Source organism: Sinohyriopsis cumingii, chromosome 12 (assembly GCF_028554795.1).
Source record: "Sinohyriopsis cumingii isolate HCF-2022 chromosome 12, ASM2855479v2, whole genome shotgun sequence".
Taxonomy (NCBI): Eukaryota; Metazoa; Mollusca; class Bivalvia; order Unionida; family Unionidae; genus Sinohyriopsis; species Sinohyriopsis cumingii.
In genome coordinates, this window is record NC_142972.1 from 103,483,942 (window position 1) to 103,507,016 (window position 23,075).

Consider the following 23,075-nt stretch of genomic DNA (forward strand, 5'->3'; position numbering starts at 1 on the left):
TTCATCTATGAATACAATTCTTATTTTATGTCATCCATGGGAAAGTGCATATTCCAAGAGATTGATGTTTTAAAATTATTTTTCAACTTTTTATTGAATATACGTGGTTAACATTATAATGACAAAATGTCATCTGCCATGATGACAATCGCTTTATACGTTGGAATAAATATGTAAGGCAAGAGAAGCAAGCTCGAATGCCACTACGAACTTTATTTCTTCCATTTCGTTTCTCCCATTTATGTGTTTATTTTTTCATCGGATTAGGTAAATAAGTTATGTTATTATTCATTGTTTTTCTGTGCAAATGTACAAATGAACAATAACAACATAAAGTCTAAGCATCCGACAATAGCGTTAGAGGACGCACGGTACTATTTCAAGTCGCATAGTAAACATATGGAAACACCATAATATTCAAAATTCAATAACTTAAAGTTTTTGGGTGCTGCTGATCAGACTTATATTTCTCCATGCACAACTATCCCTGGTGCAAGCTTATGTGTGCAGAACGCCATATGACCCGTGGCAGTTTTATAATCTACATGTGCATGAAATACAAGTAATTGATTCTGCACCAAATGAACCAGGTGATACTTTTATTATTGAGTGCTCCTAAGTCAAGGCTGTACAAATACTAAAATTGAATCAATGGAAGTTTGTCTATATTTTTTGAAAATTACGGATAGGATAAGGTCTTTAAAGAAATGTTTACTAAAATTTTCATTTTCATTATTAACCAATTATGGATCACTAAACCAGTATATACTCTATTATTTGTATAAACCATTTCTAGGCTGGTTTACGGTTCTTCCGTATAATTAGTACCGTGTGTCCTATAGAGCAGTTACTTTATTCTGCTATAGACGTTCGCTCTCCAACACGCTTTTAAGCATAAAATAAAAATAAATTTTTATTGTTTCCAGTAACTAACGGACATAATGTGTTAACATACTCTTTGAAATATATCCAAATAATGCTAATTTCATGTACAATATAGTTAGTAATTCTACCGCAAAAGATTATACATATATTCATACATGTTTATGTTTGTGTTTTGTTCATTGCAAACATTATAAAACACGAAGCATAGGTCAGTCAGTCAGTCATACATACATACATACATACAGACATACATACATACATGCATACATACATACATGCATACATACATACATAGGGGCCCCGAGTGGCCGAGTGGTCTAAAGCGCTATTCGTTACGGATCACTGCCATCTCACCTCTGTCTGCGGCGGTTCGAATCTAAGATTCAGCCAATGTGGGTATGTGAGAAAGCTTGCCAGTAGCTTCTCATTGGTCGGTGGTTCTTTCTAGGGTTTTCTCTGGTTCTTCCTCCACCATTAATACTGGCCGCCATGTATAGCCTATCATGTGCTGCAAAATGGAGTTAATCCCAACAACAACAACAACATACATACATACATGCATACATACATACATACATACATACATACATACATACATACATAAGCACGGATTTTGTTACAATTACAAAAATTAAGAACAGGTATAATTGATTGCTTGCAGAGGCATAATCTTACGATTTTCCTAAACCAGACCCATCAACGTTTATTAAATAATTTCTTATATATTTCGATTTTTAATTAAATGTTTCCATTTTAATTGATATTCTTTTGTGCTCGAATTTTGCATTTTCGACATTTTCCATTTTATCCTGTATTAGTCATTAAAATATATTCCACATTAAATCCAGCTGTAGTAGAGAATTAAACGTTCATTCATGTGGATATAATTCCTTGACGACAGAATTATTATAATATATACTCTTTTGGAGGTATCTATTTGCAAACTATTTGAAGCGGTTATCACATTTATCCATGTGATTTAATTTTAATGTCAGTGAGATGTGTCGATCCCTTGTTAGAAACCAACTCTATATCCTCTTTCATCCGTCCGCTTGTCTAGAAGTAATGTTTTCCAATGTGAATTATTTTGGAGGGTCAAGCAGCATCTTACAGAAATATATGACATTGAACCCTGCGTATGGATGTTTGCAGAATAACGTTTACTTTACTGTAGTTTTCATAAACAGACGTACCCTTATATTTTTTAACTAAATAAAGATGTAGATCTACACAAAGGTAGATTGTTCGTTCACATCCGTTCCCTTTGTGCTATTGGATTGACTCTGGCTCGTTTCCTTGGAAACAGCAGTAACACGGACGGTGGTACGCTTTGGCAGCATTTTTCTGATACTATCTATTAGTATCGATTTCAACTCGTCCCTGAAACGTCTGTTCATAATTATATAGACCCAAACGTTTGCATGGAAACTGATCAACAAGGTAATTTCGTATACAACATGGAAAATACGATTTTCTCTTAGCGCCAGTATTTTTTGACCCTTATGCGTTTTGAGTACTGTCACCAGTAGAAAAATACCGTATGGGATTTCTGGAATCAGAAGGTTGATGGCAATGCAGACAACAATAATGGAGGCTCTCTTTTTTTGTTGGTCTCTCTCTCGACTTTGTTCAGTACTTATGGACCCTTTTCGAATCTTTCTATGAAACAACTTATGGATCATTAAGATTGTGAGGACAAGTAATAGGACGCACGGCAATATATTCACAAGAAACAGAGTTATCCATATAAAGGTGCAAGATTCCACACATGGATCTTCTATAGCCCACTGACAGAAACCTTGTGTTTTGTCTGCTTTCTTCTGATTAAGATGGTAAGTATGGATGACGAACGCAAATATAGTGATGACGGTGACTGAGATGAAAGTTCGACGAGTCGTAAACCAAGATTTTGTTTTGAATGGAAACCAGACGCAAAAGAATCTCTGAAATCCAAGCAACAATGTCTGCTATATGGACACAGTGTGGAAAGCCTTAGAAATATAAAACTTAGAGATCATAAATGCCTCACACCAGCCTTCATTCAGACTGACCCATCCGTGCATTCCCTTGGTGAAGACATGTATATATGTAGGTAAGGTCACAAGTCCAGTTAGAGAGTCCGATATTGCAATGAAAAGAAGGATTAGGTTGGTGGTTGTTCACATGCTTTTTCGGACGAAAACGGCTACTATCAGCACATTTGCAAATGCCGTTAAAATAACCAGGATCGTCCAGACGTAGACATATATCTTCTCTTCAAAATCATGCAATTTGTAGAAGAATTCAATAGAATCATATGAAATGTGATTCTGATTGTCTTGGCTACCATTCTCTGCATAATAACCAGATGCATTTGTCCAGGATATGTCATTGTCTGGAAGGATATCGAACCCCTCATGTATCTCAAATCTGCTATTTATATGTGCCATCTGGTTACGTTGAGCTTTGTGAATGTTTTCCAAGTCTGAAAAAAATAGTTTAAGTAGGTACTATATTATGAAAGCTAGATTTCGTTCCATTAGATACACTACAAATTCATAACCATTTGGAGAAAAAAAGACGAACAAGGATATTATGTGCATCGGTTATTGCTTTCTAAAACCTCCAAATCTCCTGTAAAAGTATATATATATATATATATATATATATATATATATATATATATATATATATATATATAATTCGGTATAAAGCCTACGACAAACAATACAAAATGAATATAAAAAACTTTATTGACTTGAATAAAAAAATCTTGTAGACAATCGATGTTAACTCTTGTCACATGCATGTCTAGGATTATCAACATTTGACACGTCCTATCGTGGCTGATTGTTGATTGTAAACCAAAATCAAAATTTGGATCAAGTCACACTCATTAAAATATTAAATTGATTAATTATAAGTGTTATGCTTTGACAGCGGTCTAGCTAGAAAGTCCGTCGGTAATAGGACCATACATAAAACAATCTTCCTGATATCAATATGCAAGGAATATGTACTAAGAAAAACAGTTCTTTATTCAATAGTACTTATTTTGAACAAAAGACACGACACAGAGTATTACCTGGATGATAAATACTCGTACGTGTTATTGTCGCACATTGTAAAAGTATTACCGGTGTTGTAATACCGTTAACCTGTCAACAAAGTGTTGACACAATTGAATATAGAAAAGTCAGGGAAATGGACGTTTGCTGTCTTTAAATAAACATATTCAGGAGAAAATCCATGTTTATTTAGCATCTTATCTAGTATTTTGATATTGTCAAGAGAGACTTCGCCACCCATGACAATATAATGTTTCGACTGATTTATTTTATTTTATTATAGTTGAAAGCACTTATATATCATCTAATTAGCAAAGAACACGGAAACAGTGGCATAATTCTAACGCATATATAATGAAAGCATTTCATACTTTACCCCGGTTAGAAAGTTTCTGCTTCTCGAAATGATGTGTTTTCTTTTAAATAATTTTCCAACAGTTGCACGTTAAGCGACGCTCTTTGAATTATCGAATCTGAAGATCTCACAATGTATCCAGCTGACACTGGCGTTTGTATATATGAGAAAGTCTTTCATTTCCTGAAGTACTTGTGTTTAACATGCGCGGTGTCATGCCTGAAATATTAAAGTGGCAATTACCGCTCAGCCTTTCTCTCAGTAGTTAAAGGGATTTGTATGACACCGTCTCTTGGCTGAAAGAGAAAGTTCCCATTCGGGGAGCAATAAGCCATAAGGAGAAATTTAACAAAGGTTGACACTGTTACCACAAGGAAAATGTACTAACTGCGTTATGTTTTTCTTGAATGTAGTTTTGAGAAGAAGAAATAAATCTAACCATATGCGTGGGGACGTAACACAAGGATATTTCGACTTGTTAACAATCTTCGCTTTTGCATCACAACTGGTCCAGAAATCGCGCTGCTGTGTTGCCTTTGGCTATTGATACCAGTGGAAACTTTAGTAGGAATACGAAGGCCATAAAGCTGCCACAAAAAACCCACGAGATCCTCTTTCTGTCCAAAGCCAAGTTCAATATAATCCTCGATCACCTGATAAAACGCTGTACACCAACGCAATATCCTAGGAATATTTTAAGCTCATCCTAGACGAGAATGACAAATACGTTGCTGTCAGAAACAAGATAATATCCTCGAAAACCAAGGCGCCATCGACGAAAATAAAGGAAATGAACTATTTTACCGCGCAAGGGACGAGACCGCATCATAGCTCCTGAAAAAGGACTGACTGCAGTCGATAATTCATGACAAGCTGCGTACAACATACAGGCAGGTTATAGCCATGTGGACAACATGTTTCCTGCACGATGCCCGTCCCCAGCGTGCCCAAATCAAGTCATGCGGACTTTCAATAACAAATGGAAAAATATGAATTTAAATGACTTTTTGTTATAATCGTGTGCACACGGAAATGAGATGATACCATTCACGCACACCGGCATATTTGTATTGATTAATAAGAGTATCTCTCCCTGAAGAACGTACAATACTAACATATATTACATTTATAGTTAATTTGCGAAGTATATTTTAAACATCGGACAGCATGTTTAACCGTTTCAGTTTTTGTTCAAATTATGTACAGGTACATATTAATTGGGTTGTTGAAGCGACCGCTTGGACGTTGGAACAGATGGCAAGAGCCCGGCAATCAAACCACTCCACCAGCAGTCAGCATGCACGTAATCCGTTGGTGGTGACTGCTATATTTTGCTATCACCGTAGAGGATGAAGTTGAATGTTGCTACCAATTTGAATATTTGTTAGACGAAGAAATCTATTTGTTCTGCACAGAAATATATCATTAAAGCGTGCTATAAATCATCTTTATGTATTTCGATTTTTTCCAACTTTGTTACAGGACTGTGCCTACGTTGTGTGCATTTTTTATTAATGATTGTATATTATAGTAATCTAGTATAAATACAATAATACGTAGTTAATTGTTATCCATTGGTATAGATTCCATTTTCATAGATATTAAGCTATAAATTGGTGTAGAAAATTTAAATTCAAAAGATATATTAAACCTGTTAACAAGTTTGGGTAAATTTCACTTTAGATGATAAATTCTGAGAATTGACGAGTTAGGTCACCTAAGTAGATATTGTGAAATTTTAGATTGAGTAGGAAGTTTTGTGACGTGATGGATATTGTGACATATTCGTAATATAGATTCAAAGATGTATATATGGAAAAAACTGAGCAATCAAGTCAATCGTATTGTGGATTCATACCTATTTCGGATTCCTTTTTTGAAGCCTTCTTTATTATATTCTTATTGTAGTAGTTTTTGTTGTTCAGAGGCATTTAATGTTGTGTTTACATATTACTTCTGATGAAACATCTGCTTTTGCAGTATTCGATGGAATCACAATGTGCTCATTGGACCAAAATATTGTCCTAGGATTATTGTGAATTATACAGAAAAGATATGGACAATGTCATATTAATATACCAGGAGACCGCTCCGGTGGCCTAGTGGTTAGAGCGTCCGCCTCGGGTGCGGAAGATCGCGGGTTAGATCCCCGGCCGAGTCATACCAAAGACTTGCAACAATGGTACTAACAGCTGCCTCGCTAGTCGCTCAGCATTAAGAGGTTAGTGTTAGGACTGGTTGGCCTGGTGTCAGGATAATGTGACTGGGTGGGACATCATGCTTCATGTCTGCGACATGATGCCCCAGTGCTAGACATCACTATAAACTGTCACACTGCAGACATCGTAGCGATATGGTTGAAAAATTAAAGCTACGTTAAAAATCTAAGTCATAGAAACAAGCTATTAGGACTGATGGCAGATCAGTGCTTTCGAGGATCTGAAATTTATACCGAACATTCGATTCGTTTGAATTTGAATAGATAATTTTTAACTTTTTAGGATTGTTTTGAATTCAATTCATAATAAAGTAAGTTTCCTTTGATCTGGATATTGCTTTTATAAATGTGATTTAGCATGAAATACTTTATGAAATATATCATTAGAACGCGGGACTTTCTGCTCATGACACATATCACAATTATTTCATCCGATCTTGTCCCTTATATTATGGAAACCAAATCGTCTTTCCCGTCGACATTATCATCATATGAGGAAAGGATTGCATACTACTGCATTATTTTCCCGATTGTTTTCATTACTGCACTCCAAAAGTGGCACTAATTATTATTTCCTTATAGGTACTCTATTAAACATCATTTAGCGGATACTTATCACATCCATTGATCCGTCCTTCTATTTATCTATCTATCTGTCTATCTATCTATATATCTATCCATCCATCCATCCATCCATCCATCCATCCATCTACCTATCTATCTATCTATCTATCTATCTATCTATCTATCTATCTATCTATTTCCTTCCACTGATATATTTCAAAATTGCATTATTAAATCTATTATAAGAACCTGTGAATATTGTCATGCCTCGAAAAAGGAAGAACTAGAATTTTATTTTAAAAAAATATTTTTATATCGTTCCAAGTGTGTGACTGTCACATAATAAGGCAAAGAAATAATTTGGTTTTGTCTTAAAAACAATTAGACTATTTCTCGTTGTACATACGTACAACGTTATATAGGGTGAATGTGTTTTTTCCAGGTAAGCGACTGTATTACATGCACCTAGCCACAGATTACTTGTGTCGGGTATCATGACTAACATGAGGTGCACGGGTATTCTACCCCGACTTGTACTGACTCTCCTATGGATTTAAGTAAGACGAATCCCGAAAAACCACACTGGTCATTTTTTGGATCACGTCAAGGAGTGTACACTCTCCTTTATTCTCCAGCCATAGGGGTAAGTGTTAAATTTACATTCTATTTATTTGACAGGCGAAGCTTATTCGGTTTGTACTGTGTTATCGCATAATAATGTTTATTACACCGCAGATTTTTAAAGTAATATCATATATATAGAAAATATGCATAAACTATTATGTCCCATTTGGTTTTATCATAGCTGCGTATGTGAATCTGTAGCTGCGTCTGTGCGTCTGTGTGTCTGTGTTGGCAGCTGTGACTGTGTTGGAAGCTGTTTATGACTGTGTTGGAAGCTGTTTCTGACTGTGTTTGAAGATGATTCTGACTGTGTTCGTAGCTGACTATTATAGTAGCTGACTAATATGGTAGCTGACCGTGTCTGTAGCCGTGAATGTATATGAAATATTATTGTGAATATAACTAGAGCGGTTCGAAGCTATACGAAGCAGTCTAAAGTTTCATGGAGTCATCTGGAGCTTCCAGAAAAACGCTTTCTGTTGTGATAGCATTATTGTGAATTTTAGTCGTGATAAGATTATTGTGAATCTTAGTCATGATAAGATTGTTTTGAATCTTTAGTTGTGTCAAAGATTATTGTGAATCTTTAGGTGTGTCAAAGATTATTGTGAATCTTTAGGTGTGTCAAAGATTATTTTGAATCTTAAGTTGTTTCAAAGACTATTTTGAATCTTTATAATTTTGTTCTTGTTGAACGACATACTGATTAAGGGGTAAGTGCAGCCCATGAGGGTTCTTGGATCTGCACTTCATTTTATTAAATATTTGTTTTATTTATTTTCAATTGTATTTTCACATCATATATTCATTATTAACTCATTCATAAATTTCCATCTTTCCCACATTGTGTTTGGCTTTTTCATTTAGTCCAAAAATCTACTCGGTTACAATTCTGTGACAGTGACCTTGTTTACCATCACGTATCACTAACGAAACTGTTTTATTTTTTAACAATCCCCCGTTTGAAAGTAGTGTTCGGTGTAGAACAACGTTGCAGAATACATCGAAGTTCATCACATGACCTTCTGCTGGGATCAAAGTTTACAATATTATAGTGGCCACTGTAAGTGGAACACGATGTTGCGAGTATGTTCACTACTGGCGTGAAAACAGCAACGATTTCTTCTGGACATATATATTTCATGGAGTTCACATTAAATATATAAGTATATAATGATGGACTGTGAGAGAAATAGTGGACTTTTATTTTATATTTTAGACAACTCCAAGATATCTAGCTACAATAAACTAGCATGCTTTTCAGATGCAATGCCGGATTACCAAATAGACGTAGTATGTACCGTCCCATGGGCCCCAGGCCGTTTAGAGGCAGGCTAAACCAGTAGCAAAGCGATGGTCATGAGAGCCCAACTCCGGTGGACGGGCCATGTTATCCGTATGGAGGAGTCTAGAATGCCATGTCAGATTTGTTATGGAGCTCTATCTAGTAGACATAGAAAAATTGGTTGCCCGAAGAAAATATTCAAAGATTCCATCAAGGACAGACTGAAATGCTGCTCGATATCTGTGACAAACATCGAATCCTGCGCCAAGGATAGACCTGACTGTCGTGCAGCTGTTAGTAATGTGTATAACGCCTTCGAAAACGCCCACGGAACAAATATCGCCTAGCCAGGGAACGCAGTAAGGACTCATCCTCAAGAAACAACCCATAACTCCTGTGTACACACTGCTCCAGTTCATGCGCATCTCGTTTCGGACTCGTTAGTTGCATGAGGACCCATCAGCAAAGAACAGCGCAGGATTGACTTCATTGAGCCTGATGGTCAACCAACACCCATATATATATATATATATATATATATATATATATATATATATATATATATATATATATATATATATATATATATACAGAATTTCAAACATAAGCTGACCATGATAGAGATATCCCTGCATTTTTCTCTAGGCGTAATTGTTTTCATAATGCAAATAATACTATCTTATAAGTTAGAATTTTACATTATTAGTTCTTTTTTAACGAAATTCGAGCCCAGGACCGCATTCATCTCATGGCCTGCATGACCCAGTCCTAAACCATTACGGTTAAGCACATATCACTGAAATCGGTAGTATGTGCACTCGTGCTTGGCAGACACACTCGCATATCGACATACTAATACATTCTCGTCTAAATACAGAGTTATTTCGGATTCCAGTGACATAAATCTAGGTATCTATAATTAATTATACACCAAAGAATACGGAGACAGAACGGACAGCGATATCCCTGGATTCTAGGGCAGAATGCTTGAAACACTAAGGCAGAATTATTATATTAATACAAATAATACTATAATACAGGATAGATAATTATTAATTCTTATTTTTATGGATATTCAAACCCTGGTTCGCGTGTAAATTGCACTCATAACGTTCCTGCTCAACAGTTATATACCAAAACGACTAAGCACACATGACCAAAAGATGATGCTACAAAGTATATCGACCTAGTAATTAATTATCACATGATTGCAAAGTCTGTCAGGATTCCTTAGACATAAATCAGGGTATATAGAATATATAGAATTACACACTGTACACCAAACAGATCAGAAATTGCTATCCGTGGAAGCTACAGGAGAAAGCTTGATAATACTAGAAAAACTTATCATATTAATACAAATATTTGTCATACAGGTTATATAATTAGGGGCTGATGTTTGTGGGCAAGGCAGTGTGTACTGTTAACGCGCGTACATGTGTTAGAATCTCCCTAGAGGAAGACTTAAAACTTATTTAACCTGCATGATGATATATATATTTGATATCCCTGAGTTGTTTCTTATTGAAATGGTTTGTGTAGGTAAAAGTGCTGTGTAAACTGTTCAATAAAACTGAATCACAATACAAACTTTATTCTCATTTGCTCTAATTACAAGGTTGGTTCGACAAAGTCTGATACGAACAAATAACTCCAATATTTGTATTCATGACTCAAACTATACAGTTACCCTCACAATTATTAATGTTTAATGGAACCAAATATACCAGTATGCTATACATATTAAATAAGAAAAGAGAAGAATGGAATAAATGTGGAACAACTTATACTCTGCATAATGAGTTAGAAAAATGGGCTAGAGGTTGAACAACTTAACAACTTAACAACTGCATAAGGATTTATAGGAATGAAACAGCCTATGTTCTTACAACATATTTACAAGAATTAATTTAGGGTACAATAACCTATAATCTTCATGGAAGAAAGCATTATTAGTATTTTAGAAGTGTTATTTTTAAGTCACTTAATACACATGCCAGAATAAAATGCAAATAGCTCTGCAGCACGAGATGATATCCAAATTAGATCTCAAGAGGGCACAGCTAAAGTGGCTCAAATTCGTAAAGGTTAGTCCCGGCCCGGAATATATGGATGCCATTTTGTAACTCTTTCCCAAGTTCAGCGTGCGCGTGAGGTAGGCTATGTGGAGCGGTTCAAGCCTACTCGGACACAGCGATATGTAAGGCATCAATACATGATGTTTGCCATCGAAGGGATTACAGAAGTTAAAAGCACAGAGTGGGTTCCACGGCTAGAAGCCTTTTCTGCGATCATAAATGGCATGGTAACGCGACTTAAAGGGAAGAGCGCTATTGACACAATTCGTGAAACCGTTATGCAGCATCACTTAGTGGCATGTCGGACTGGAATAGAAACCCGTGCCCTAAATTGTTTTGATATAGCACCACCGCACAGCCGAAAGTGTGTGAGCTGTAAAGTCTAGAAGCTGAAGTATATGGTTGTTTTTTCTTTCGGCCGCTTTTGCGTCCATATCTGCATGTCGTGTTTTATGATGCTGAGATACTACGGGGCCTTTTTGTCAGTCATCATACTCGTCATTAACATCAAAGACCGCACTTGTTCCGACCCGTCCCTCGGTTAAACCTTGCACTCATATTTGTGCTGTCAGTCATTCAATATGATATTCCAGACAAGCAAATTGTGGAGTGTACCTCACCTTTGTCCAAGAGGTCTACTCTGAGCTTCAGCACGTCTATAATGTGGTGTTTGCAAGCAGCGCAGAGGCGAGTTGGTTGTTGTCCAGGGTTCTATATATCATGAATCTTGCACAAAAGTTGTGTTGTTACACGACACATGTTTCCAGGATGACCTTGCAAATCTCCTGCTCAGTAAGCGCCCGTTTAACCCGGTCTGATCAGCAGGTGGTGCGGTGGCATGCACAAGTTGATGACTGGTATTCCAGTCAGAACACAAATGTACGAGGTTGAACCTTTGGAGGTAATCGTCGATAAATCCAATCCTTGCGCAGATTTTCTAGAATAAGTATTTAGCAGCTGTGCACATTAATTGCAGATCCCGAACGTCAACGTGTTTTTTTTTATGGAAATAACAGCTGTTTAGTTTTATCACAAGGTCTCACTGCCCATTTGTCACGGTAACGGTTGCTTTTACAAAGACGATCATGTCCACATTCGATGAACCTAAAATTTGACTATAGGAGTTGCCTATTATCTGTTTGGCTTCCGGGTAACTCGAACAGAGGCGGATGCATTGCTAAAGACTTTGGAAACCAACTCCTATGATAAGTTCTTCGGACCTCTGACACTGTTTCGAATTCGTCGCGCATTGCATGTGATTGTTCGGAATATGCCATTATGAACGCGTTTATCTTAGAAGATAATTTGAAGAAAAAGTTAAATATTAATATCAGCTACTCTCAAAAAGTCATCAAGCAGCCGAGAGTTTGTTATTGTTTTATTTTTCCTAAGGCGTTAATGTAAAGTTTATGAGCCACAAGCACTGCTTTGACACCATTCATATTAAGTTGCACAGGCCCCAATAAGTGGCTAAAGTTGTAGTTTACAGTGTTCGTTAAAGCAATTATTGCCACCCGTCTCAGTACTTCCAAAGGCCAATTGATTTTACCACAAATAATTTTACAAGATAGGCATTGTCGCTCACCTCGATTCCAAATTGTAAATTTCAACATCTTTAATTGCTCTCTTATATACAAAAATATTTCATATTTGCTTCTTGTTTTCTTATCACGGCGAAAAGGGAGAAGGATGAAGGACAGGGGTAACACAAAAGTTAAATTTGTATAGTGTATCTTGTCACTGCCGATGGTCATGGGACAAATCATTTTATTTTCCAGTCTTGTTGTTCATATTGGATAAGATATGGGCATCATGTTATAATCGGTTAAAAGCTTGGTATATTCTGATGATGAACCTAGGAAGATGCAGATCTCATGTACAATATTACATTTACCAAGATGGTCTTTTTAAGATATATTAAAAATTGTAGCAATTGAAAAATAAACTGTACAATAGTTTATTCCGTCCGTTTACAAGACAGACATATTGGCTTATCAACAGACTTTTAAACGTACTGTCAACTCAGAATATAAAAATATATATATTTATATAAAAGGCCATTTTGTGTGAAGGCGATTAAAATTGTAATCGACGAATATCAATAAATAATGAAGTTTCGCGATTGAATATTTAGGCTGCAAATTCTCTCAACCAGTACACGCAATATTCTTCATTCCTTGGACATATTTCATGCTGTATTCCATACTTATTTGCTTTGCATGGATCGTATTAGTGTCAATATGTAAAGACGCGCTCCTTGAAACATATGTTTACAAGATGTTTGCTTGCATCAGATTAACAGTCAAGTATATTTTAAGTCTCCCTTACACGATTCACATACTTTAAGAAATCACGTTCTTCACTTTAATGAAACCATTTAAGTGAAATCACAAGACTCCTTCGGTGATAAACTAAATCTGTCATTTTGATCACAAAGTTGCGGGCTGAAAATATAATTCACTCGAACTAAGTACACCATTGTACCCATCGTTACCTGCCTTGAAGTTTAGTTGCTAAATAAATGTCTTACACATGAAACATTTCGTTATTATTGTATCATTTATTCAAAGGAATTTAATGAAATAATGCTCTCTTGTCATCAAACTGCTCATTAGCTAGCGAGAAATATGAATAATGGGAACAGGATGGTAATTTTATAACAGCAAACGTATCGTTCTAATGTAACATTAAACGGATGTTATAACGTTGATCAGTGGCAGATGCTTTATCTGCTTGGGAAATGGAGGCATCCACCCATACACGAGTCTCCTGCTGCATTGCAGGTCGGCTTTGGTTAGCCAAAGACTAAGGGAGTAAACCCGATTAGGAAATCCGGAGTGAAGACCCTAAGGCAGCTGGACGATGTACTATATCCCCTTGTGGCAACTCCTTGGTCTGAAGAGTGATGGATTCCGCCAGACGACTTTTACCCAAGACACACTGATAATGCTGGACATATAACACTCCCCCCCCCCCAAAAAAAAGGTATCTCCAGCTGTGCCAAAATTACAGAACTATCCGGTTGATCAGAATGCTAGTAAGGTGGTGCTGCCGATCATCTCGAACAGAATGAAATCACAAGCAGACGAAATAATCGCTGAAGAACAGACTGGGTTCCGGAGTGGAAGAAGCACAACAGAAGAAATATTCAGTCTCAGGGATATGTGTGAAAATTACTCACATCAACAAGACATCTATCATGTGTTCATATATGTAAAAAAGGCCTCTGACAGAGTGTGACATGAGGCATTGTGGGCCGAAATGAAGAAGTACAACATGGATCAAAAGTTGACAAATACCATCAAACAACTGTACACCAAGGCTAGCAGAACAGTAATTACTAGAGGTTCTGTGAGGGACTGGTTCCAGACAACGGTCTGAGTACGTCAAGGCTGTATCCTGTCACCATCGCGCTTTGCAACATCTACTAAGAGCGCATCATTACCGAAGCCCTGGAAAACCACTGTGGTACAGTCAGCATTGGCGGGCGTAACATCACCGACCACCGAGTTGCAGACGACATTGATGGGCTGGCAGGCAGTGAAGACGAGCTTGCCACCTTATTGGAGAATCTGTAAGAAACATCTTCCAGATTTGACATGGAGTTGAGCGCTGAGAAGACAACGGTGATGACAAATAGTTCCAATTAAATCTCAGCCAAGATTAAAGTCAGAGTACGGGAACTGAAATCAGTGATTCAGTTCAAATATCTTGGTTCCATAATCACAGAAAAGGGATCAAGAGCAGACATTTTGTCAAGAGCAGCACAAACAACGGCAGCAATGTCAGAGCTAAGACCCATCTGGAGAGACAAAAACATCTGTCTGAAAACTAAAATCAGACTAATGCGAGCATTAGTCATCTAAATCTTTTTGTGAGGCCTGGACTCTGACAGCAGAATCACAACGAAGAATCCAGACACTTGAAATGAGATGCTACATAACCATCACTGGCATATCTTACATGGACCACATCACAAATAAAGAACTGCGTAACACCAACAGGCGCAAATTAGGCAAATATGAAGACCACCTCACCACCATCAGAAACGAAAACGGTGAAATGGCATAGCCATGTCACTACAGCCAACAGTCTATCCACAACAGTCCAGCAGGGCAGCGTCCAGGGTGGCATAAGGAGAGGTAGGCAGAGAAAATAAGTGGACTGACAACATCACAGAATGGACCAGGAAACGTTTTGTGAAGTCACAGGCATTGGCACTTGATTGAGACAAGTGGATGGAACTGGTCAGATGTTCAGCAGCACAGGGCATCGACGACCACACTACGTCAAGAGACTGATAATGGTGATAACGTAAAACAAAGTGGAAAAGTACCTGACATTTTGCATTTAAAAGATTACGTCTTTTTGCACTGTCGTGCTACTGTTCAGAAAGCTTTGACAGATACGACACTAACCACGAGGTTCATTTATCTTTCGTTTTTGCTTATTAATAACTTTTTTTCATACGATTTGGCATATGAACAAAACGGTGGTCGGAACTGGTCTAGAATTATTCACATTTCTATCTTAGGGAATAAGATTGCATTTATTTCATTGTTTTCAGATTATTGCTTTGGGTGTAAAAAATGGAATATTTGTTTAATCATAACCTATGACTACACTGGCAAGCAACATAATAGTCATCATCATTATCATCGTCGTCGTCGTCGTAGTAGTAGTTCTAGTTAGTAGTAAAGCTACAGTTAGAACTAAAACAAAGAGTGTGTACATACATACATACATACATACATACATACATATTTATAAGTATATACATACATACATACATACATACATACATACATACATACATACATATACGCATATACATACATACATACATGCATGGATGCATGCATACATACATACATACATACAAACAGATATATACAGTAAATAAATGATATATGCAATGATACTAGTCATACTTTGTGTGGAACTACAACAGAAGAATGGGAAGGAAAGTAACTCTCATAAATGTTTTGTGTCACGTTAAGGGTGATATATATAACAAAATATTGTGCATTGTGTTGGTGTTCACAACTGTCTTATTTGTAGGTGTGCTAAGCAGGGGTCACAGATGTACTATAATATACTTTAAAAAGTTTTCCAATTAAACCAATGTAATCAGATGATGTGTTCATTAGAATAATAAGGCACTTTCATATCATACACGTATTGCTTTCCCCTTCTCACATTAGTGCTGAATCAGGTTCTGTATGAGTTATCACCACCACAATAACAGAGAATACTATGAGTGAGAGAGGCAGAGAATCAATCAAATTCCATTTAAAATCAGTTGGACTTTCAACACAATGGTATTTGTATCCATGTGTGATCCAAATCATTAGCATACACATATGTCAACTCTATGTCCAACCCTACCAAGTAGACTGTTAGGACACAGAATGTGCTGTCATCTCCGTTTCCCGCCCTACCAAATTACTACTATTAGACAGAGCTTTGTGTTTTTTCTATCCGCCACACTAATCCAAAAAAAAGTATTTAAGGAGACAGAAGGTTTTGGTATATACAGCTCCCATCCATCAAAATGACTGTCAGCAGACAGAAGGTTTCGTCTTCTCTATCCTACAACCAACACAATTACTTGACGGAGATAGAAGGCTTTGTATGGACAACCCACACCCGTCCAGAATGACTGGCAGGAGACATAAGGTTTTGTCATCTATATCGTCATATCGACAAAGTATCTTGTAGGAGACGGAAAGTTTTATCATTCCTATCCTCCAAAACTTTAAAATGTGTATTAGGATACATAAGGTTTTGTCATCTCAGTCCCCAACTCCTCCAAAATGATTGTGAGGAGACAGGTTTTGTCATCTCCGCCATCCACACCACTAAGTTGACTGTTATGATACGGAATGTGTTTTGTCGTCGTCGGTGCCCCACCCCACGAAAGTGAATGTTAGGAGACAGAATATTTTGACATCACTATCATATACCTTACCACGATGATAGGAGACAGAAGGGAAAAAATTAACGCTTCCCTGGGATTTAATGAACAGTGTGGGACCTTGACTCCAAAACAAATCGTATGATAGTCGGATGAAATGATAGATGGGAAAAAAGTTCAAACAGTTTCAAGTTATGATCCAGAAAGGAAAGTATGAATAACAGATGAATGGATGAATGTTTGGATACAAACAGTACAAATATTGAAACTAAATAATTCCCGAAAGCAAAAGGCAATTTTAACAAAATTTTGAAAAGCGTATCAAGTTTCATAAGGACATTTTGTTCAGTTTAATAATTTTATTCCAATATTAACGGGTATATGTATGGATGTACAGACGGCAACAATCTTAATGCTACAGAAACTGTCAATTTGTCAAACACTTAAATACATATCTAGCTTAATAGTCTGATAAATACCAATTGTCATGCGATACAGTGCAAAGGCATGTCTACATTACTAGTCTAATATACACCAATTTTTATAATGTTAGTCTTTGATCCCCCTCCATCCAATCTGTATAATGTTAGTCTTTGACTCCCCCTCCTTCCAATCTCTATAATGTTAGTCTTAATCCAATCCCTATACTGTTAATCCTTGATCCCCCAACTTCTAGTCCCTGTAATGTTAGTCTTTAATCCCTATCCTTCCAATCCCTATATTTATTTACCTATTGTTTTAAATTCTTTTGTAACGAGCCGCAGTGAAAGTGCTGTACAAAACAGCCTCGGGGCCCTGAGTGACTGAGTGGTTTAAAGCGCTCTCCGTTACGGATCACTGCCATTTCACCTCTGTCTGCGTAGGCTCGAGTCTCGGATGCGGACAGTGTGGGTATGTGAGAAAGCTTGCCAGTAGCTTCTCTCGGGTCGGTGGTTCTATTCGGTGTTTTCCCGGGTTCTTCCGCCACCATTAATACTGGCCGCCATGTATAGCCTATCGTGTGCTGAAAAATGGCATTAAACCCTACAACAACAACAAAACTGCCCCAATTTTCATCTTGGCAGATTCTGAGTTTTCCAGTTTTATCAAATCTAATCAGAGACGGAATTATTTATCTTGAGAAAAATTATAACGATTTGTTATTTAATTCTATCAAATCAATTTATTAAATTTTATTTATTAAAGTTTCTAAATACAATATATATCTACCGTTTTTTTAAAGTTTTAAAGGCTTGCAGTGTGTATGCCTTCCGATTCAGTGTTTACATCAGTTACTTTGCAAATGACTCTATATAAGGGAGTAAAAAGTAGTTATCCGCTCTGTTTATACAGAAATAAACTCAACTGGGTTCGATCACATGGTTATGTTCTGACCAATGGAAATCTTCCCAACATTTATCTGATGCAACTGCAATCAATTTTGCTTAACCACACAAATCGAATAATACATCTGCTCGAGCTGTGGCGTTGCCTATTTCCAAACAATTTCAAGCTGATATCACATTTATCCAACTGATGAAATGTTATATCAGCGACATATATCCATATCTTGTTATAAACAAAATCTATCTTCGACTTCATCATTCCGTTTGTTTAGAAGTCACGTTTCCCAAGGTGAATATTTTGGAATGTGAATTAGCATCTTACTGGAAGAAAGGACGTTTAACCTAGCGCCTGAGTGGTTTCTGAGAAATTCTACATTATTGTACTTTAATAAACGGACTTGTCCATATATTTGTCGCTAATGAAAGATGCATATCTACATAAAGATAGATTGTTTGTTCATATCCGTTCCCTTTGTGTTATTCGACATGTTATAGGTCGTTTCCATGGAAGCGGTAGTAAGGGTGATGGTGGTACGCTTTGGCGGCAATGTTCTCATAATATCTAGAAACACGGATTTCAACTCGTCCCTGAACCGTCTGCTCATAATGATAAAGACCCAAATGTTTGCATGGAAACTTAGCATCATTGCAATCTCATATATGAAAAAGAAAATACGATTTTCTCTTACTTCAATGATTTCGTGATCGCTATGCATTTTGATCATAGTCACCAGTAGGAATATGCCGTACGGGATTTCTGGAATTAATAATATGACGACAATACCGCCCACAATAATGGAGATTCTCGTATTTTTTTTTGTCTCTCTCTTTACCTTGTTTAGCACTGAAGGCCGCTTTGATAATGTTTTGATCAAACGGTGTTTGGGTAGTTAGGATTGTGAAGAAACGTAATAGTACTCATGGCAATATATTCACAAGAAGCAAAGTTATCCACAGAAAGGCGCAAGATTCAATGCGTGGATCTTCAATATTCCACTCACACAGACGGTATTCTTCTTTCTTATTAAGGTGATACGTATTGATGACAGACGCACATATACTAAAGACGGCGACTATGTTTAAAACTCTGCTAGTGGTAAACCAAGATATTGTTTTGAATGGATACCAGACACAGCAAAATCTTCGCAATGTAAGTAACAATGTATGCCATATGGACACCGTGCGGAAAGCCTCAGATATGTATAACTTAAAGATCATAAATGCCTCACACCAGTCGTTATTCAGAACGACCGATCCTTGCTTTCCACTGGTATAGACGTATATATGTGAGTGTTTCAAGGAGAAATAATAAAATATTTCACTCGTGAAGTCGTAACCTACCTCTGAAAAATATTTTTAGTGGGTCTATTACCAACGATGTTGTTCTCCTGGATTATTACAATTATGATAGTGACACTGTCACAACTGTGATACGAAAATGTGTTTTTGTATTATGACATTTCTTATGAAATTAGTAATTCTCAGCAATCAGCATAGTTATTGAGCAACGACGATTTCAAATACAAATGATGATTCAACGACTGGATGTTATTATTACTATTCTTGATGTAAGCGTAACGCCATTATTTCAACACATGATAGGTTCAATATATGGCGGCTAGGGTAAATTGTGCAGGAAGACCGCGGGTTAACCGCCGACGTAAGGGAAGCTATTGGCAAGCTTTCTTGCATACCTACATCGGCCGAGCCGCAGATTCGAACCAACGGGACAGAAATGAGATGTCAGTGGTCGGTAAAGGGGAACGCTTTACACCACTCAGTCACCATGGGTCCATTCACCAGCTGGTACACATACATGAATGTTTAGAATTTCATTCCGTATCAGATTTCACTGATTTATTATTTTTGCATTCATCATCCCATGAATTATACACATACATCTAGTTTGAAAACTGTATCACCACTAGTAATAATGCCAATATAAATTGTTCACTACAAGCATATGCAACGTCAGCAACATGGAAATGTATATAAACATTTTGAAACAAGATGAATTAGGATGTAACGTTTCTCGGTTATGACTTTCTAAACTTCCAGTCCCATGTGAAACATTATAAACAACATATAACCATCATCTTCGAGCGTGAGAAATAACAGGCATATAACTAATAGCTATAATGTATGTACATGATAATATATATATATATATATATATATATATATATATATATATATATATATATATATATATATATATATATATATATATATATGACAACCAGGATTAAAGCCTTCCAGGGCCCTAAGCACTGAAAATAGTATGGTGCTCCTCCCTCCCCACCAATTTAGAAATTTAAAAAAGGAATTAAAAATTAAAAATAATAATCTGAATACTGATAGTGTCATCTGAATTTTTCACTCAGTTTTATTATCACAAGCTAATTGGACATTTTCTGGTGCCCCCGTTGGGCTGGTGCTCTAAGTACGTGCTTAGTGTGCTTAATGGGTACTCTGGCCCTGAGGACGACTAATAGGTGCATATGTGTATTGTAACCACTACATTCGCAGGTGATATATAACTGAATTATAAGGAAAGCAGTCAAGTGGTAATATTATGACTAGCATTTAGAGGATGGTTATTACATTGATAAATTTGATTTTATGTAATATTCATGTGAAACATTGTTGTTTCTCTCGCATGCTGAAAGTAATATATATATATATATATATATATATATATATATATATATATATATATATATATATATATATATATATATATATAAACCACACATTTATATGTGCAATTGTTTCCAAAATCACTAGTCTTTGACTGGGAACTGGAGTGCGTGGGAGTTGCAGTAGGGTTCACGACATAGGGTTTCGAAGTCTTTCCTTAGCGTTCCTGTGAAATATTTGCATACTATAGACCGAGTGTGTTCGTGATAATGTTATGATCATATAGCAATGATATGTTAAAATTGTTTACAAACATCTCTACGCACTAGACAGCCTGTACTCAAACACCACAAGAAATTGCAACGTTTGTACACGGCAGATGTCGCAATTAGGCACAACAAATTCGGCCGCGACCGGCCGGATCATTAAAATATTTTATTCAAGTATTCCTCGGTGTCCTTTGTAGAAAATCACAGCTGTTCCAGTTATTTGGAATCAACGATTAGCTGAATCTGAAACTGTAATCATATTTATAATGGTAATACCAACCTATGCAAACAAATAAATCATTTTGCGTGGTGCTTCACTACAAGAGCAACAAATGGAAAACAACGAAAAGTACAACCGACCAAAGAACGACAACGAAATGAAGAAAAGAAGGAAACAGACTAAGAAAGAAGTACACTATAAATGTACATAATACAGGATAACGTATGTAGTAGATTGTTACGTAAATAATTTAGTATGCATAATGAAATGTTTTATTGCGACAAATAGTAACGCCGCCTCAGTCGTAATAAAAGGAATATCGCCTATATTACGGAACGTATTCGGGGATTACTTCATATTGCCATATTGAAAATTTATCCGTGCATATATCTTCTATATGTATTTAATTTTTCCTCTTATTTTTTCTCTTTCATGCTCTCTCTCTCTCTCTCCATATTTAGACCACAAGATCAAATCTTATTGCGTTATTCAGTAATGATATAAATGTAATGTGAAATAATGAATCATTTTCATTGATAAACAACAACAATAAAACATTAAAAGTATCAAAAGCATGAGGTTGATTTTAACTGTTAATCGATTTACAATAATGTTCAGCACGCGTAAGGTAAATTTTCATTATCTATACTTACCATTGCCTATTTGAATACGATATACAGTATCACCTATAATTGTATAAATTTTGCAAATACTCTTAGAGAAACAATACAAAATGGAAGGAAAAACTCTATTGAATTAAATAATAAAAGCTGGTTTACAATCAATTGTAACTCTCATCACATGTATGCCTAAATTTGTCAGCATTCGAACAATCCTATAATTGATGAATATTGATTGAAAACCGAAATCAAATGACAATCAAAAATTGGATAAAACGTATGTTACTGAACTAGACTGCCAAATTCTTAAGGCCACATTATTCAAGCTAAAATGCCGAAATACCAAAATAAATATTCAGATCATAACATTCAAACTCACAATCATGAACATATTACATTAATTAATTAAACGTTGTTACACTCTGAAAGCGTTCGAGCTAGACAGCTACTTGATGATATGACCCCACCCAAAGCAATGTTTCTGATATCAATATGAATCAGATATGTACTAAGGAAACACGTTCTTGTGTAAAATAGTAATTATCTTGAACAAAATACACGATACAATGCGTTACATAGAGGATAACTATTGAAAAGTCTCACCGTCCTATTTTGAAATAGAATTATCGGTGTAGTAATATGGTTTATCTGTCTACAAAGTTAACAACTTTGAAACACATAGAATCATTGGAAAATATCATGAAAAACTGACGTATGTCGCCGTTAATGATAAATATTTAATAGAAAATCGACGTTTATTTAGTATGACATTTATTATCTGGATGTTAAGAATGATTTCACTAAAAAGTACAATACAATGTTACGACTTCACGAGTGTAATATTTTATTATTTCGCCTCGAACACGCACATATATTCTATGTACGAAACAGCAAATAGTAACATGATTCTAGCACATGTATTGTGAAACAGTTCATACCTTAGCCCGTTTAGGAAGCTTTGAAGTCGAACAATGCAGTGGCTTCTTTGAAATAATTTTCAACTGTTGCACATTGCGTGACGTACTTTG

The 23,075-nt window shown here is 36.2% G+C and overlaps 1 pseudogene across 1 annotated transcript; it reads right to left on the bottom strand.

The window, feature by feature from the left end:
- Positions 1–40: 40 nt before the first annotated feature.
- On the bottom strand, positions 41–23,075 carry LOC149787149 (sex peptide receptor-related protein 2-like; annotated as a pseudogene). Its single transcript, XR_016425263.1, has 2 exons — positions 22,986–23,075; positions 41–3,349 (listed from the first exon to the last, which is right to left on the bottom strand). The product of XR_016425263.1 is annotated as a sex peptide receptor-related protein 2-like (transcript).